Source organism: Saccopteryx bilineata, chromosome X (assembly GCF_036850765.1).
Source record: "Saccopteryx bilineata isolate mSacBil1 chromosome X, mSacBil1_pri_phased_curated, whole genome shotgun sequence".
NCBI lineage: Eukaryota > Metazoa > Chordata > Mammalia > Chiroptera > Emballonuridae > Saccopteryx > Saccopteryx bilineata.
This window is the reverse complement of record NC_089502.1, coordinates 113,634,502-113,655,465: the sequence shown is the minus strand read 5'-3', so window position 1 is coordinate 113,655,465 and position 20,964 is coordinate 113,634,502. Positions and strand designations below refer to the sequence as shown.

General features: G+C 37.5%; 1 pseudogene; it reads right to left on the bottom strand.

Annotated features, from left to right (window-relative positions):
• Window positions 1–19,995: 19,995 nt before the first annotated feature.
• Window positions 19,996–20,700, bottom strand: LOC136316696 (dnaJ homolog subfamily B member 6-like; annotated as a pseudogene).
• Window positions 20,701–20,964: the final 264 nt, after the last annotated feature.

The window sequence follows — 20,964 nt, the reverse complement described above, 5'->3', positions numbered from 1 at the left end:
CCAAGCTCTCTCTGTTGTGCTCAGCAGTAAATGACCTGTTTTCCCTTTTATATTCACTAAGTGTGCAGGTCCTTATATCTCATCCGTATCAATCCTGTTGCTCTCTTACATTAAATTTGTAGCCAGACTTCTATCTAGAAAGGGATACCAACACCTGTTCCCGTCCCTGAAAGAATGAATTTTGTTAATTTTAAAATTACTAATAACATCCACATGGTTCAGAAATCAAAACAAAACAATTTATGATGAAAGCTTTTCCTAACACTGTTCTTTAGTTTTTCAATTTTCTCCACCTTCTAAAAGGTAACTTTCTTGGAAGTTTTCTGCATATCTTCACAAACACGCATTTAATATATAGAAAAGAATATATATTATAGATATATAACACCTTTATCTAAATATAGTATAATACATAGGATCTTCTACTTTGCTTTTATTCTCCTTAGCAATTTGAAAGAACAACTCTTTAACAGTCAGTTTTACATATTGGTTGTCCTGGAGACAATAACTACTTAGAGACCACATGGAGTGCACAAGGGCCCTAGGGGAGCTCACCTCACAACCCCCCATACTGAGTTCATGAGATGGACCTGACCCCCAGTCATTATGGATATTTACGGATACAGACAAAATAGGAGGGACTAGAATGAGGAAGTCAGGAAAGGGAACTGCTTTAGAGAAGACAAAAGGGCAAGGGAAGTAGATCACTTTTGTGATATTTACACCACCTACTGATTAATCAGAATTGCTAATTCCATTCTTATTGTGCTGTGTTCAGAATGGTACTATGCTCAGTACTTTCTGTCAGTGACTGAACTGTGGTTTTGCCTCAGAGCACTGAACTGTGCCTGTTCTATGTTACTATTCAGGGCCTCTACAACTGGTCACTAGGGTACTTTGGTATTTGAGATTCTCCTTATTGCCTCTTATGACAAGAGAGCTACCAATTCATCCCTACTTGGTTGGCTTCATTTAAGTGTCCAAAATAAAAATCTTAACACTTTTTCAATAAATTTCATCTAAAGAGGTTTTACTTTATATAAGCTATGTGCCATCTTGCAAAAAAAAATAGTATCTGAGATAACAATGTGCAACCAGACTTTGCCCTCTTCTTCTTCCCCTCACTATATCATCTTCAACTGGTAGTAAAATAAATTAAATTAGCACTGGCAATGCAGTGCATAAATATAGTTCCTCAGCAAAATATCCATCCCCTAGTGACAGTTTTCAATATAATACTTCACTTCTATTATAGCACTTTCCAATTTGCATATGTTCTATCTTTTTATTTTCTCCAGAAGTTTGAGCTTCCTATTCCTACTTTATAATTGAAGATTTTTTTATTTTTATTGAATTTATTGGGGTGACATTGGATAATAAAATTATATAGATGAAGAAATTAAAAGATATTAAGTGAGTTGTGTGTTAACACAACCATTATTTCCAGGAATATCCAAGTGGATGATAAAGAATGTTATTGATATTGAACAACTTCCTCTTGAAGATGTACGTGTACCATTACCTCTCAGTTGAGTGCTTCAACATGCAGGTATTTCTACCTTTGTCCCTGAACAATGCAGGCAGCTGTTGGAGTTAAGATGGTGGTTCTTAATCGTTCCTGGTAGTTTTTCAGCTCCTTTTTTGTCATAGGTGTTGAAGGAAAGAAAGAAGCCACATGAGTGCTGAACATAAATGCTGCTGGGCCCTTCTCAGCAACACAACTAGGAACATTACCCACTTCCAAACTTTGCAGGATTCTCCAATAACTAATCAAAGATTATAAAACATTCTCGGCCTTACTCTGAATTATGCATATTGTCCTTCAGGCCTTGAGTCATTCAAATTCTATTCATAAATTTTGTTGAGAAAACGTGAAACAGAACATCCAAAATTTGATACGAGGGCAATGCATAATTTTATAAATTCCAGTACACACTGATTTTTGTTCTAAAATCCATCTACTGTGTGAAACTAGTACCTCTCAAGACTGACCTCTGAATCAACTCTCAGACCTCTCTGGCAGTTTCAGTTTAGGTTTATCATTTGTATAATTTTACTCTGACAGAAAACGAGTAAGACCTGTTAATGATTCTTTCTTCATTAAACAAACATTTTATGTTATGCTTCAATTGTTGTAAAAATGTGATTTAATGCTTATAAAAGTAACTGATTAGGCACATAGAAATTTGCACCAGAGTGAGCATAATAGTCAACCACTAATTTTTATTCCCTCTGAAGCACTGCTCTACCAAGTCTTGAAATCATCATTCTTTTGACTGCTTTTTCAGTGAGATAGAGAACACTTTCAATGGCTTACAGTGACATAAACTGGATTTATTTGTTTGAATGCTAATTATAATATTCAAGTGAATTTTCAGCTGAAATACTAATTTCTGGGGGAAAAGTAGTTTATTTCCCAAAGAAGTAAATCTGTCATTATCTTACTCAGATCATTGTTAATTTAATCTGTAAAATGAACCAGCTTACCTTTGACTACACATTTAACATGATGGGAAGGGAGAATTTTCTAGGAAAGGAGCCAAACAGGTTCAAGGTGTCTTATACGTCAAGGCTGATTGTTTTTTGGTTTTCTTTGATGCCAGGCCTCTGAGGTTAAATCCCAGCTCCAATAATTACAAGTTAAGTGGCCTTGAGTTTATTATAAGATAACCTCTCAGTACCTTCTTTCCTCACTTGCAAGTGGGGATGGTAATTAATACCTTCACTATTGGGTGTCAAATAACTGAGTTAATTGTGGACTAATTGAATTACTACCGAGAGAATAACAAATTAGTTTTGTAATTCTGTTTTGGCCTAAGCTTTGTTTTTAATCCTTTAAAACAAATTTTTGCTTTCTTAAATTATTTTTACAAAGAAAATAACGTGTTAATCAGTAGATTTTTGATTTCCCAGCATGCCAAGACCCCCACTTATAACCAAAGATAAAGCATTATTAGAGTAATAATACAACTTTGGAATAAGGATATTTAACATCCCCTGAGTAAAAATATATTGCATCCACAAAATCATAAGTGATCACAGAAATTAAAAAATTGTTAGAAATAAAATGTTCCATCAATGGACTGAATAACTGAATGAGATTGCTGAAGAGCAATTTAATCAGCTTTAAAATTAAATAAAGTAATCCTCCAGAAACATAACAAACTAGGACTAAGAGATGACAGAAATTGCAACATGTTAATAGGTTTTCAGAAAAATGGAGGAGATATATCAGTGGGACACTTTATGAAGTATGAGTGTCTAACCACTATATAGTACACATTAAATTAATACAGAGTAATATCACATATAAACTGTAATTGAAAAGAATAAAATATAGAGGAGAGGAAATTCTCAAAAAAGTAACAAATAGAAAATATGTGCAAAAATATAAGTAATATATAGCAAAGAATGTAATAGATGGGAAATTCTGAGAACTGACTAATACATAAATTTTAGCCTTCATTCTTAGAAGACAGAGCTTGAGAGTCAGTTTCATTGTTGTTAAAATGTTGATTTAGTTAGAAGGTGTGAACCCAAAGCAATAGGGGAGACAAATAAATAGTACAATAGGCAAGGAAAGGTGTGAAAAAATGTGATTTTACGTGCTATTGTGCCGGCCACTACTTCACAATGAACCACAAAGACTGAACAGGCACAATGGACTTGTCCACTGGAAGGCAAAAGTTTGCCTCAGATCAGCTGGCAGTGTCATCGAGGGTAGCAGTGGTATTTGTCTTCAAGGCTGCCCCTGCCTGGAAAATCAGAGGGAAACTGGGGTGTCAGAAAGCCAAAGTGATGCCAAAGGAACGCATCTGGGTAAGTGGTGTTTCCCACCAACACTGGCAGTAAAATAAATTCTAAATTCTTCTAAGTCTTCTTATCACTACCTCCAGATACGAAGTCCTGAGACTATTTCATAGTTTTGTGTTGTTTTTGTTGTTGTCGATGTTATTATTCTTTTTTTTTTCTCCAGCTTCCAGGGATAAAAGAAAATAATTATTTCAGTTTTTCATGTTCTGGTATACTGGTAGTCAGACTCTTTAACTAAAAAGGTCTTTGAAGGCTGCACAGCTACAGATTCACTGATTTTCATTATAGCATCAAGGAAGGAAAGGTTTTGCTAGACTTTTAGTCACATCCAACTTAGTATGCCTTCTCCAATAAAGAGAAGAAAGTGTAGAGAAAGAGTGCTATAGAAATCTTTGCATTTATGAGACACAGATGAATAGGAAAATAAAGGCTAGAGACTTGAGCACCTTTACCTGCCTCCCGTTAGAACGCCACACCCATAGGCACGGTGTCTACCCCCCTGACAGAGATTAGAAGCAGTGAGTTCCAGCAATAAAATATGGTGTGCTAATGAATATTTAACAACCAAATCTCTGTAGGTGGGAAAAGAGGTCTGATTTGTAGTTTCATGATTTCTGTGGTGTAAATAATTCTACCACGGCTGATTTCAAAGACATTTTTAAAAATAATTGCCTCACAAAATTCCTGAAAATGTAACCATTAGCTTTTGCAAATCAGTACAACTTGGCTCTAGGATACCACTCAGTAAATAATGGTGATATAAAAACAAAAGAAGGAAAAAAAAGGATGTAAGATGCAAATTAAAATGGCCAAATGATATTTGCCAAAATGATTTGAAAGCAGGTAAGAAATTTAAAAAGTAGGAAAGAATGAAGGTAGAGTCAGAGTTTCAAGGCCCATTAGTTGAATAGTTCTGGGAGATGATCAAGAGAAAAGTGGACTAAAATAAATGAAGTAAAGAATGTCCTGAAAATAAAGAGACAAGCAGATGTTATCACTTTCAATTTTGGCTGATAGATCTCATTTTAAAGATGTTTTTAAGAAAATAGCAGCATGAAGGAAGTAAGGAGATACATATATTTATTGTCTCTTGCTAGAAAAATATTTCATAACAAATTAGTTCAAAAATCAATGACTTAAAATAACAACCATTTATTATTGCTCTTAAGTCTGTCAATTGACTAAGTGATTCATCTGGTCTTGATCAAGATCACTCATGTACCTGTAGTCATTCTGAATTGGGAAGGCCATTATGTTGATCTTCATTGGACTCTTTCACATGTCTGACTCTCATCTAGCTTTTGGCTGAGGTAGGATGCCTTTACCTCTTCTCCATGACCTTCTCTTAACTTTCCAGCAAGCTAACTTGGACAGTCTCTCTTGATGAGGAAAAGGTGAATGAGTGAGCAAAACCAATCATGGAATAGGACAAATGAAAACATGCACAGACTTTCCAAGCTCTGCTTGTATTTTTAATGTTATTTTTGTTTGTTTGTTTGTTTGTTTTTTACAGAGACAGAGACAGAGAGAGAGTCCGAGAGAGGGAGAGATAGTGACAGACAACAGGAATGGAGAGAGATGAGAAGCATCAATCATCAGTTTTTAATTGTGACACCTTAGTTGGTCATTGATTGTTTTGTCATATGTGCCTTGACTGTGGGCCTTCAGCAAACCGAGTAACACCTTGCTCAAGCTATCAACCTTGGGTCCAAGCTGGTGAGCTTTGCTCAAACCAGATGAGCCCACATTCAAGCTATCGACCTCAGGGTCTCGAACCTGGGTCCTCCGCACCCCAGTCCAATGTTCTATCTACTGTGTCACCATCTGGTCAGGTTCTGCGTGTACTATACGAACATTCTCTCAGGTAAAGCAACTCACCTGGCCAGGTCCAAAGCTTGAGTAAGAGGAGACTTCAGAGTTATATGCAAAAGGTAAGGCTATATGGAAAATGTTTTCTATGGACTACATGTTTGCATCCCTCCAAAATTCATATGTTGAAACCTGATTCATAATATGATGGCACTTGGAGGTGAGGTATTTGGGAGGTGCTTATCATGGTCAAGAGGGCAAAATAGGACTAAAATTTCCAGAGAGCTCCATTTTCCCTTCCACTATGTGAGGACACAGCAAAAAGAGCTCCATCTATGAACCAGAAAACAGGACATCATCTATAACTGAATCTGCCAATACCTTGATCTTAGGCTTCCCAAACTCTAGAACTGTGAGAATAAATTTGTTGTTTCAAAGCCACCCAGTCTATTGTATTTTCTTATATCAGACTGAACAACTAAGACACTACTACTTGGTACCATTAATGCAAATTGGAAGGAGCCCTAGACAGGAGGAGGGCCCCCTTCTCCTGTAAAACGAGGCACAGAGAGGGCAGATGCAGGAAAGTTTGTAAGGCTGGTGACAGGAGGTTGAGGAACTTCCTCTTTGTGGTTTCCATTTGCTTTATGAAAGAGCTAAAAGGGTCATTTGTTAAAAATGAATTAGTAGTAGAACATTTCAGGAAAATCAAGAAAGTTTTCAGTTTTGTTTCTGCTTCTGGGAAATGAGGCTTGGATGCAGAATCCAAAAGATTTCCAAACAGACCTAAGGACCCATTTGAGAATGGGATCATAACTCAGGGGTGCTATAAATCTATGGATAATTTTCATAGATTCCCTTAGCAACCCATGTGTGAGTGTAGAGGAAGAAGGCAGTTGAAGTGATCAGGGCCGGGATGCATGTGGCAGAGGGTACAGAAGGACAGTATGGGAGGGAATTTGGGAAATGTGCAAGAGAATGGCAGCAGTGATGAATGGTAGAGACTAACATGGATACAAGACCAAGAAGTGAACATAAGAACGAAGCAAATTCAAATGGTCAAAAAGAAACAAAAGTTCCTGATGAGGTTGGACACTCATCTTGCACACAAGTGAATGAAGAAGAGCAGGACAGGAGGTGGTGGTCTGAACAGGCACGTTGGAGGTGAAGATTTTAAATATGATGCACTTCTGACTGATTACTGAGTCCACAACGTGGCTGTGGGAGAGGGTGGCAGAACTGAAGATTCCTGAATGAAAAAGCAAAGAAAAGTAGGCAAGATCCTGGATCCATTTATGCTACCCAAAATGAAGACCCTCCTATATTTGGAAAGAGGTTTAATGAAGTTACATAGAGTTTATTTGAATCCAGACTTTCTACTTATCAGCTGTCTAATTACATGCTACCTATTTAATCTCTCTTAGTCTCAGTTTCTTCATCTGTAAAATGGAAAAGTTGTATTAATACCTATCTCATTGGGTAGTGGAATGATGAATGGTACACAATTCACATAAGACAGTGTTCGACTTGATAGCTGCATGATGAATGAGTTACCTCCCTTCTTAAATGTGATCCATGGACCTGAGAATGATGTTCTGGTGTGGTCTGACTAGATGAGAAAGGAGAGGTGTCTTGGCTTCCTATATTGTGGGGATAACATGTTTATGGCACAATCATAGACAGGTTGTGCTATCTTTTTAAAGATTTGCCTCATATTATTGGCTCACACAGAAGTGTGCAATCAACTTCCACCACCAGAACATTAAAATTTAAACTTCAGCAATTGAGTTAGGGTAATTGATAAAAAGTATCTGGACATTATATATATGATATACATATAAATTGAGAATCCTCATGGCAAGAAAGGGTGCTATATTAATCTGCTAGTGCTCTCATTACAAATAACCACACACTGGGTGGCTTATTAAAATAAACAGTAATTCATTTTCTCACAGTTCTGGATGCTAGAAGTCCAAGATCAAGGTTTCAGCAGATTTGGTTTCGTTCTGAAGCTTGTCTCCTTTGTTGGTACATGGCCATCTTTTCATTTGTCTTCACAAGGTCTTTCCCCTGTGTGTGTCTGTGTTCAAATCTCTTCCTCTTATAAGAACACCAGTCATATTGAATTATTATCAACAATCATCACCTCATTTTAAATTAATTCTGCAGAACTGAGAGACAGGACTTCAGGGCTGCAACATAGAAATTTTGGAAGGGTCCCATTCAGCCCATATCTGTTGTAACTAAGAAATTCCAGTTGTAAAAGACTGTAGTTTACTCAAAGCTTCTGGTCAATCTTAAGATACATTAGAAACATACGGAAGTAAAATATGTTGAAAGACAGTGTAAGTCTCATTAACATATAATATAATATTCATACCAATAGGAGAAAACTGATAAATTGTTCACCGGGGAAAGACATAAATAAAGCATCTTTTTTTCCTAAAGATAAAGTATATAAACTTGAGACTCAGAAACAAGACAAAAATATTGGGTGTGGGTATATATCATATGTAAAGGCTAAACTCATGTTTGAATACACATTTCTTCTTGGAAACACGGTCATAAATATTTCTCCAGAGTTTGACTATGGAAAAGCTCTGCTAAAATGTATCAATGACGGGCCTGCTGCCTTCAGATAGGTCCCTGGAAATGCAGTTTTTTAACGCTGGGCAGTGATGTCCAAGAAATGGCGCCATGAGAAGTGCAACTGACAAATATCCCCAAAATTTCATCAAGTTCATCAATGAAAAATAGAAAAATCTATCTTTAGAGCATCCAGGAGTTCCACACACTGAAGGCAAAAGTATGATCCAGCAAAAAACTAAATATATAATCAACCCTGAAGGAAATAAGTCAGACAAAGGAACACTCTGCCTTCCTCACTAACCTGAGCAAAGTCTGCTTTCACTTGGAACTGAGAGTCAGGAGGGGGGGCCTAAGGGTGTGGAGGAAGTTGGCTGTGGCACGGACATTCGTTCAAGATGAGGAAAGAGTGTGCCTGTGGTGAATCAGCCCACGCGAGCAAACGCCAGCGCCACGAGCAAACGCCCACACCATTAGCAGCAGCTGCCAGCGGCGTGCAGGAAGTGCGCCAAAGCGAATTTCCCTACACCCAAGCTTCTCTGGGTGGGCAGGGCACCTCAGTCAACCATTCAAGCTAACAATCAAGCATCGGGGGAGGGGCAGACGGGCAGCTTGCAGTCCTTTCTGGAGCAGATCAGCGGAACCAATTGCTGAAATTAGCTTAACCTTCAGTCTGCTCACCTCCCAACTGACTTACGCAGCTCTAATTGACAAGATCTTTCTCAGTTCAGTGATCTAAGACAAGAGGTGTGATATTGTTCAGTGCCTGTTGCTAAAGTGGTGGGGGCAACTTCTGATTGGCAGAGCTTTCATACTCAGAGATATACGCTAAAAAGAGAAACTTGGCAGATGTTAAGACCTCCTGTACTGCAGGTAGTGACTAGGGCATCTTCTTCCCATCTAAAACAGGTTACAAAGTGCAAAAAGCCTGGGGAGAGTGGTCCCACAGAGTGCTAGACGTGATGAAAAAGCCTGGAGGCTCATAGAAAGTCACCTTAAGAGCAATTGGCTCCAAGCCACACCTGATTACGCTGGCGGCTCGGACTCCCAGAGTCTTATCCAGAGCCCTGCATTGAGTTGGGATAGAGTGGGGATTTGCCTGCTCTTTGAGCCTCTTACTCCCCAGGCAGTGGCAGCGGCAGCCTCATAGCTGGATCATCAGGCTGCTAATTCAGGAAGGAGAGACTAGGAGAGAGGCTCCGGGAAAACAGACTCTCTTCATTGTCGGAGCCTGCAAACGCTAACAAGCCTTGACTACCAACGAGACTGAAGCCTAACATATGACATCACCGTAGAGTCTCATCAACTACAAATCCCTACATAAGCGTGCCACGGGGCAGAGCCTGGGGTACAGAGTCACCGACCAGGAAGAGGGAGAGGAAAGAAAAAGGAAGAAGAAGTTAACCTCTCAAAATCAAGAAAAATCCACAGAATTTGTAACTTGTTCCACTATTTTTTTGTTCCTTTCATCTTCTTGCCATTACTATTATTATTTCTATTTCTTCCACCTTGTCCTTTTATTCTCTTCCCGTCTTGTTCTTTCCTTTAGTTGAATTACACTGCTCATAAGTGTTACATTTTATTTATTTTTTCTTCTTTCTTACTTTCCATGAGGGTTACACTACCAAACCCTAACTCTCTCTCTCACTCTGTTTTTTTTTCTTTTCTCTTCCTTTCTTTTTCCTCTTTTTCTTATTTCTCCCTACCTATTAGTTTCTTTTTTTCTCCTTTTACTTTTCCTCTCATTAATCACAAACAAATTGTTTAATTTGGGATTCAAGATTTTTTTTGTGGCATTTTGGGTGCTTTTTTACATCACTTTTAAACTCATTAGCATTCCTCTCAACCCAGGATCTCCATTCAATTTAGACTTTGTTCACTTAATACAATAGTACTTTTTTTCCTTTATCCTGTTTCCCTCTTATCCCTCTAATTATATCTCTTAGTCGACCATTACTTACAAGCAAATTATTTTATACTTGACCCAAATTTTTTCTTTTTTTGCATTTTGTGAGTTCCTACTTTCTTTTTTGCCCATTAAACACTTCCCAGCAACTCAAGCCCTCAGATATAGGCAGTTTTTGTTCCATTTAGCATAATATAATTCACAGTTCAGCACAATATTTTTCTATTCTTTTTTTTTTTTTTGTATTTTTCTGAAGCTGGAAAAAGGGAGAGACAGACAGACGCCCGCATGCGCCCGACCGGGATCCACCCAGCACGCCCACCAGGGGCGACGCTCTGCCCACCAGGGGGCAATGCTCTGCCCCTCCGGGGCGTTGCTCTGCCACAACCAGAGCCACTCTAGCGCCTGGGGCAGAGGCCAAGGAGCCATCCCCAGCGGCTGGGCCATCTTTGCTCCAATGGAGCCTTGGCTGCGGGAGGGGAAGAGAGAGACAGAGAGGAAGGAGGGGGGGGTGGAGAAGCAAATGGGCGCTTCTCCTATGTGCCCTGGCCGGGAATCGAACCTGGGTCCCCCACACACCAGGCCGACATTTTACCACTGAGCCAACCGGCCAGGGCCAGCACAATATTTTTCTAAGGGGAAGGGGAGAGTAGGAGAAGAGAAAAAAAGGGAGAAGGGGAAATGATAAACTATAATTGTTTTTTGTGTTTTTTTTTCAAATTTTTTTCCATTTTTTTAACTTTATTTTTACTTTTTATTCTTTATAAATTCTCATTAGTGCTATCAACAAAACCACCCTCAGATGCCATTAAGAAAAAGGAAATCAAATATCATGGATACAAAAGATAGAGAAGTAACACAGATAGATGTGGAAAAATTTATGGAGAAAAAATTTAATATATCGGAAAACTTGGAGCTAAGTGACAGAGAATTTAAAATAGAAATCCTAAAAATACTCAGAGATATACAAGAAAACAAAGAAGGGCAAGTTAGGGAGCTCAGAAAAAAACCTCAATGAACACAAAGAATATATAACCAAGGAAATTTTAACTATAAAAACAAATCAAACAGAGATGAAAAACTCAATTCATGAAATTAAAAATGGGATAACAAGTTTAGCTAATAGAATAGACCAGATAGAAGGTAGGATTAGTGACATAGAAAACAAGCAATTTCAGGAACAACATAGAGAACAAGAGAGAGACTCAAAAATTAAAAAAAAATGACAAAGCCCTACAGGAATTTTCTGACTCCATCAAAAAGAATAACATAAGAATAATAGATATATCAGAGGGAGAAGAGAGAAAATGGAATGGAGAATATATTCAAACAAATAATAGACGAGAACTTCCCAATCCTGTGGAAAGAAACAAAGCCTCAAATTCAAGAAGCAAACAGAACATCGAGTTTTCTTAACCACAACAAACCTATTCCAAGGCACATCATAATGAAAATGGCACAAACCAACGACAATGAAAAAATTCTCAAGGCAGCCAGGGAAAAGAAGAATACAACATATAAAGGAAAGGCTATTAGATTATCATCAGATTTCTCAGCAGAAACTCTAAAAACAAGAAGAGAGTGGACCCCAATATTTAAAGCCCTAAAAGAGAGGAACTTTCAGCCAAGAATACTATACCCATCAAAGCTATCCTTCAAATATGAAGGAGAAATAAAAACATTCACAAATACAGAAAAGATGAAGGAATTTATCATCAGAAAACCCCCACTGTAGGAATTACTAAAGGGGGTTTTCCAACCAGATTCAAAGAACAAAACAAAACAAAACCACAAGTAAAAGCTTCACCAAGAACACAATAAAACCAAATTTAAACTGTGACAAAAAAAAGGAAAAAAAGGGGAGAGGACGGAGATTAACAGTAGCAAAGGATGATGAAGTGCAGAAACACTCATAAGATAGGGTACTATAATGAATATGGTAGGTACCCTTTTCATTACTTAATGGTAATCACCCTGGAAAAAATCACCACAGAAACACATGACTTAGAAAAGGTAGCAACAGAGAAAAGAAGTATGGAATACAAACAAACAAAAACAAATGATAGAAAAAGAAGAGAAGAGTCAAAAAAGATAGAAAACTAAGAGAAAGCAATTTATAAAACGGCAATAGGGAACCTACAAGTCTCAATAATTATATTAAATGTAAATGGATTAAACTCACTAATAAAAAGACACAGAGCAGTAGAATGAATTTAAAAAGAAAATCCAACTGTATGCTGCATACAAAAAACACATCTAAGCAACAAGGACAAAAACAAATTCAAAGTGAAAGGCTAGAAAACAATACTCCAAGAAAATAACATCCAAAAAAAAAAAAAAGCAATTGTAGCAATACTCATATCTAATAATGCTGACTACAAGACAGAAAAAGTACTCAGAGACAAAAATGGTAATTTCATAATCATTTAGGGGATACTGAATCAAGAAGACATAACAATCCTTAATATATATGCACCAAACCAAGGAGCACCAAAATATATAAGATACCTACTTATTGACCTAAAAACAAAAACTGACAAAATTACAATCATACTTGGAGACATCAATACACCATGGATGGTTCTAGAGCGTTCATCCAAACAGAAATTTAATAAAGATATACTGGCCTTAAACGAAACCCTAAAGCACCTGGATATGATAGACATCTACAGGACACTTCATCCCAAAAAACAGAGTATACATTTTTCTCGAGTGTACATGGAACATTCTCAAGAATTGACCATATGTTGGGCCACAAAAATAACATCAGTAAATTCAGAAAAATTGAAATTGTACCAAGCATATTTTCTGATCATAAAGCCTTGAAACTAGAATTCATTTGCAAAAAAGAGGGAAAAAAACCCACAAAAATGTGAAAACTGAACAACATACTTTTAAAAAATGAATGGGTCAAAGAAGAAATAAGCACAGAGATCAAAAGATATATACAGACAAATGAAAATGACAATACGACATATCAGAATCTCTGGGATGCAGCAAATCAGTAATAAGAAGGAAGTTCATATCACTTCAGGCCTATATGAACAAACAAGAAAGACCCCAGCCTGACCTGTGGTGGCGCAGTGGATAAAGTGTCGACCTGGAAATGCTGAGGTCGCCGGTTTGAAATCCTGGGCTTGCCTGGTCAAGGCAAATATGGGATTTGATGCTTCCAGCTCCTCCCCACCTTCTCTCTCTGTCTCTCTCTGTCTCTCTTCCTTTCTGTCTCCTCTCTAAAATGAATAAAAAAAAAATTAAAAAAAAAAAAGAAAGAGCCCAAGTGAACCACTTAACTTCACACCTTAAGGAACTAGAAAAAGAGGAACAAAGATAACCCAAAATCAGCCAAAGAAAGGAGATAATAAAAATCAAAGAAGAAAAAAATGAAATAGAGAACAGAAAAACTATAGAAAAAATTAATAAGACAAGGAGCTGGTTCTATGAAAAGATCAACAAAATTGAAAAACCCTTGGCAAGACTCAACAACGAAAAAAGAGAAAGGACTCATATAAACAAAATCCAAAATGAAAGAGGAAAAATCACCACGGACACCGTAGATATACAAAGAATTATTGTAGAATACTACAAAAAAAACTATATGCCACCAAATTCAACAATCTAGAAAAAATGGATAAATTCCTAGAAAAATACAACCTTCCTAGATGGAGTCATGAAGAAGCAGAAAGCTTAAACAGACCAATTCGCAGGGCGAAAATAGAAAAAACTATTAAAAACCTCCCCAAAAATAAAAGTCCAGGCCCATACGGTTATACTAGTGATTTCTATCAAACATGCAAAGACTTGGTTCCTATTCTACTCAAAGTCTTCCAAAAACTTGAAGAAGAAGCAATACTTCCAAACACATTTTATGAGGCCAACATAACCCTCATACCGAAACCTGGCAAGGATGGCATAAAAAAAAGAAAACTACATACCAATATCTCTAATGAATACAGATGCTAAAATACTAAACAAAATACTAGCAAATCGAATACAACATATTAAAAAAAATAATACATCATGATCAAGTGGGATTCATCCCAGAATCTCAAGGATGGTTCAACATAAGTAAAGCGGTTAACATAATACACCATATCAACAAAACAAAGAACAAAAACCACATGATCTTATCAATAGATAGAGAAAAGGCATTCAATAAAATACAACACAACTTTATGTTTAAGACACTCAACAAACTGGGTATGGAAGGAAAATATCTCAACATGATAAAGGCCATATATGATAAACCATCAGCCAACATCATATTAAATGGCATAAAACTGAGGACTTTCCACCTTAAATCAGGAACAAGACAGGGTTGTCCTCTCTCTCTATTCTTATTTAACGTGGTGATTGAAGTTCTGTCCAGAGCAATCAGACAAGAGAAAGAAATAAAAGGCATCCATATTGGAAAAGAGGAAGGAAAGGTATCACTTTTTGTAGATGATATGATCCTATACACTGAAAACCCCAAAGACTCCACAAAAAGATTACTAGAAACAATAATCCAATACAGTAAAGTCGCAGAATACAAAATTAACATACAAAAGCCCATAGCCTTTCTATATGCCAACAATGAAATATTAGAAAATGAACTCAAAGAAATTATCCCCTTCACAATTGCAACAACAACAAAAATACCTATGAATAAATATAACAAAGAATGTAAAGGACCAATATAATGAAAACTACAAAGCAGTGTTAAAGGAAATAAAAAAAGATACAATGAGAAGGAAAAATATTCCTTGTTTTTGGATAGAAAGAATAAATATAATCAAAATGGCCATATTACCCAAAGCAATTAATCAATTTAATGCAATTCCCATCAAAATTCTTATGACATTTTTTAAAGAACTGGAAAAATAAATCATCACATTTATATGGAACTATGAAAAATCCCGAATAGCCAAAACAATCCTAAGGAAAAAGAATGAAGCTGGGGGCATTACAATACCTGACTTCAAACTATATTATAGGGCCACGACAATAAAAACAGCATGGTATTGGCAGAAAAATGGACACTCAGACCAATAGAACAGAATAGAAAGTCCAGAAATAAAACCACATATATATGGTCAAATAATTTTCGATAAAGGGGCCAACACATAATGGAGAAAAGAAAGCCTCTTCAACAAATGGTGCTGAAAAAACTGAAAAGCCACATACAAAAGAATAACACTTGACTACAGCTTGTCCTCTTGTACTAAAATTAATTCAAAATGATTCAAAGACCTAAATATAAGACCTTAAACAATAAAGTACATAGAAGAAGACATAGGTACTAAACTCATGGACCTGGGTTTTAAAGAGCATTTTATGAATTTGACTCCAAAGGCAAGAGAAGTGAAGGCAAAGATAAATGAATGGGACTACATCAGAATAAAAAGTTTTTGCTCAGCAAGAGAAAATGACAACAAAATAAACAGACAGCCAACTAAATGAGAAACGATATTTTCAAACAACAGCTCAGATAAATGCCTAATATCCAAAATATAAAAAAACTCATAAAACTCAACAACAAACAAACAAACAATCCAATAAAAAATGAAAACAGGGCCCTGGCCGTTTGGCTAAGTGGTGGAGCGTCGGCCTGGTGTGCAGGAGTCCCGGGTTCGATTTCTGGCCAGGGCACACAGTAGAAGCACCCATCTGCTTCTCCACCCCTCCCCCTCTCCTTTTTCTCTGTCTCTCTCTTCCCCTCCCGCAGCCGAGGCTCCATTGGAGCAAAGATTGCCTGGGCGCTGAGGATGGCTCTGTGGCCTCTGCCTCGGGTGCTAGGATGGCTCTGGATGCAATAGATCGATGCCCCAGAGGGGCAGAGCATCGCCCCCTGGAGAGCATGCCAGGTGGATCCCAGTCGGGCGCATGCGAGAGTCTGTCTGACTGCCTCCCTCTTTACAGCTTTGGAAAAATGAAAAAAATAAAATAAAATAAATGTGAAGAGGACATGAACAGACACTTCTCTCAGGAAGAAATACAAATGGCCAACAGATGTATGAAAAGATGCTCATCTTCATTAGATATTAGAGAAATGCAAATCAAAGCTACAATGATATACCACCTAACACCTGTTATATTAGCTATTTTCAACAAGACAGGTAATAGCAAATGTTGGAGAGGCTGTGGAGAAAAAGGAACCCTCATTCAGTGTTGGTGGAATGTAAAGTAGTACAATCATTATGGAAGAAAGGATGGTGATTCCTCAAAAAACTGAAAATAGAACTACCTTATGACCCAGCAATCCCTCTACTGGGTACATAGCCCCAAAACTCAGAAACATTGATATGTAAAGACACATGTAGCCCCATGTTCATTGCAGCATTGTTCACAGTGTCCAACACACGGAAACAACCAAGAAGCCCTTAAATAGAAAACTGGATAAAAAAGATGTGGCACATATACACTATGGAATACTACTCAGCCATAAGAAATGATGATGTCGGATCATTTACAACAAAATGGTGGGATCTTGATAACATTATACAGAGTGCAATAAGTAAATCAGAAAAAACCAAGAACTACATGATTCCATACATTGATGGGACATGAAAATGAGACTAAGAAACATGGAAAAGAGTGTGGTGGTTACCAGGGGTGGCAGGGAGGGGGGCATGAGAGGAAAGGAGGGAGAGAGGCATGGGGAGAGGGAGGGGAACAAAAAATTAGATAGAGGGTGATGGAGGACAGTCTGACTTTGGGTGATGGGTATGCAACATAATTGAATGACAAGATAACCTGGACATGTTTTCTTTGAATATATGAACCTTGATTTATTGATGTCACCCCATTCACATTAATAAAAATTTATTTTAAAAAAAAGAAATGCAGGGAATAGTTTACTAAATTATCTGAATTCTCTAATCCAATCCTTGTTTGGAAGTCACACAGTTTCAAGACAGCAACATAAGTCTAGGAGGAAAACGATATTTCTTGAATATCAACTACTGTCAGGATCTGTGATAGGTGGTTTGCAATCATTAATTAAATACAATACTCAAATCAAGATGAAGAAGTATCGAACACGAATAGCCTCAGCAATCTTGAAAAGGAAGAATAAAGGGGGAGGTATCACACTTCCGGATATCAAGTTATACTACAAGGCCTTTGTACTCAAAACAGCCTGGTATTGGAATAAGAACAGGCATATATATCAATGGAACAGAACGGAGAACCCAGAAATAAATCCACACTTTTATGAACAACTGATATTTGATAAAGGAGGTAAGAGCATACATAGGAGTAAAGACAGCCTCTTCAACAAATGGTGTTGGGAAAATTGGACAGCTACCTGCCCAAAAATGAAACTAGACCACCAACTTACATCATTCAGAAAAAATAAACTCAAAATGGATAAAAGACTTAAATGTAAGCCATAAAACCATAAGCATCTTAGAAGAAAGCATAGGCAGTAAGCTCTCTGATATCTCTCGCAGCAATATATTTACCGATTTATCTCCATGGGCAAGGGAAATAAAAGACAGAATAAACAAATGGTACTATATCAAACTAAAAACATTTTGCACAGCTAAAGACAATAAGAACAGAATAAAAGGACAAACTACACAATGGGAGAATATATTTGACAATATGTCTGATAAGGGGTTAATAACCAAAATTTATAAAGAACTTGTAAAACTCAAAACCAGGAAGACAAACAATCCAATCAAAAAATGGGCGAAAGAAATGAAAAGACACTTCTCTAGAGAGGACATACAGATGGCCAATGGGCATATGAATAAATGCTCAACATCACTAATCATTAGAGAAATGCAAATTAAAACCACAGTAAGATATCGCCTCACACCAATCAGCATGGCGCTCATCAACAAAACAACACAGAATAAGTGCTGGCGAGGATGTGGAGAAAAGGAACCCTCCTACACTGCTGGTGGGAATGCAGACTGGTGCAGCCTCTGTGGAAAACAGTATGGATATTCCTGAAAAAATTAAAAATCCAACTGCCTTTTGCCCCAACTATGCCACTTTTAGGAATATACTCCAGAACACCATAGCACTATATGAAAAGAAGAAATGCACCCTCATGTTTATGGCAGCATTGTTCACAATAGCAAAGATCTGGAAAAAGCCCAAATGTCCTTCAGTAGATGAGTGGATTAAAAATCTTTGGTACATATACACTATGGAATACTACTCAGCCATAAAAAATGATGACAGCGGATCATTTACAACAACATGGATGGACCTTGATAACATTATACTGAGCAAAATAAGTAAATCAGAAAAAACTAAGAACTATATGATTCCATACATAGGTGGGACATAAAAATGAGACTCATTGACATAGACAAGAGTGTGGGGGTTACAGGGTGGGTGGGAGGAGAGGGAGAAGGTTGGGGGGGAGGGGAAGAAAGAAAACCAGTTACAAGGTTATGGAAAACAATTAGACTTTGGGTGATGGGAATGCAGCTTAATCAAATGTCAAAATAACCTAGAGATTTTTTCTCTGAATATATGTACTCTGATTTATCAATGTCACCCCATTAAACTTAATTAAAAAAAAACAGAAAAATTAAGAAGTGTCTATTTTCAGTACTCATTCTACAGATGAGTATACTGAGGATTAGGTAAATGAAATACCCCATCTAAAGTCTTGGGGGGCAGTAACAGAGGTAGTACTACAATTGAGTTGGGTCCAAAACCAAAGCATTAGTATGTTTGATTATTCAAAGCAAATGGATCTAGACCAGTATGTTCAATGGGGTTGCCACTAGTCACCTGTGGCTTTGTGGATTTAAATTAGATAAATGTCAATGAAGTTTAAGATGTAATTTTTCCATTGCACTCGCCATATTTCTAGTGTTCAATAGCAACACATATCTATTGCCTTATGTACTGGATTGCACTGATGTAGAACACTTCCTTTGCCACTGAAAATTCCTTTTTTTCTTTCCTTTGTTTCAGCAAATGACCAAGACCCAGTTTACCAGCTATAACTCTTAACCCTAAGATTAACATTCTATATTCATATTATTAAAACTTACTACGTAGCCAGATGTAGTATGGGTGGTTAAGGCCAGGCAGGTTCACATTTAATTCCAGTAGACGGAAGAGGAGCTGTGGAGCTGGAAAGTGTAGGGCTATACCCACTTATTGGCGGCTTGCAAAGACAGGTGAGCAAATAAACAAAGGAAACCCTGCTTTTGCAGTGGAAGGCAAGGGATTGGGAAATCAACACCTTGCTGTGGCGGTGGAGCGGTCTTGGAGAGTCACCCCTGATTGAAAGCACTCACAGCTTTTGAGAGACACACACGTGGCTTTTTGTTACCTGCTCACACACTAATTGTACAAAGTGCTTGCAGACGGTAAACCAGCAAGCAAGCAAGCCTCATAGCTTCTTTCCCCAACCTGCTTTCATGCACATCTAAACAACACCCTCAATTTATATTAAAGCAGAAATGTATTAGCTTTGATGCATTAATATGATTCATAGCTAAATATTGAAAAAAAATTGAAGTGACTTTCGTGGAATATTTGTCCCCACAATGCAAATTTTACAGCATGCTGGCACTACATGGCTCACATTTCAAACACCATGGAAAACCCGTCTGTGCTGGTGTTAGTGAATGGAAATAATGGCCTCCTTGGAATACAATTAATAAAAAGCAAAGGGAATATAGAGATTTACAACTTTAAAGACAATGAAAAGTCCTATAATGTGGTCCTGAAAATCAACTCAAACATTTATGACAAAGGTCTCTGATGAGCTTTGTATAAACACTTTAGACTGAGTATAGCTATCCTGAAAGCTGAGTTCGTTAGAAATCTTCAAAAAAAAAAAAAAAAAAAAAAAAAAAAGGTTCCTGTGGATCTGCAAATGAGACTTGTTAAGGTTAACATTTCTCATAGACTCCTGGGATGAATTACTTGATATCCAAGCACAGCTGCTGTTCCTTACCATTTGTAGTTGACTTTAACTGGCCATCTTAAACATCCACTCCTTCTTGACCAGTCTCCCTAATCCTCTTTGCAGTGATTTTTCTGAAATTAACTATTGTGATAGACCTAAACACATATTTGAATTTTCCCAACCCAATACCACCATTTGCAATGGAAGAAAATGAAGAAATGCTTCTATGATCTAATGACCTAGAGAATTAAATCCTGACTCAAAAAAGAAAACCCTCCTGCAAAAGATGTAAAACACTGACCGCAGAGAAGGACTAGCCTTTGCCACAATCCCTGCTCGCTTGGGGGACTCTCAGATTCCCAAGGATGTTGTCAAACATGTCTTTAAAGAAATCTAATGAAGTCAAGTCCCTTCTACCAAAACATTCCCTTGAACACATCATCTGGCTTCCGGACTGTGAAGCCGAATTCAAACGCGCTGTCCAAATGACTTGCACCTCCTCCATTCCATCCTTCTTTTCCATTTTTTGGATAGATGTCCCGGGTTTTTTTTAGCATCTGATAGCACCTCATATGCCTCAAAGACTCTGAATTTTCTCCCTACTACTAACTTATACTGTGGATATTCACATGTATGACACTTCAGTGCCAGTTTGTGGTACCTCTTAAATATGTTCAGCTGAGGCAGGTCTCTGCCCGCCTAAAACTTCACAGCAATGAACCAAAAATTAACCAGCTGTTGCAAAGGGTTGAGGACAGGAAACCAGTGGTGGAAAAGGTGGCTGTCAGGTGGCCCAGTCTCCTGGCTCCTGCGCTGTGGGGGCTCCTCGCACTGTCCTTTCTCCTTTTCCCAGCACCTTGTTACTGACATCTGTGTTGTGTACTGCTGGTCTAGCAGTAATACGCCCTAACAGGTCATTTGCATAATTGTTTCTCTGAAACTTTCCTTGAGGGGATGATTAGTAGTAACTAATAAAAATGTA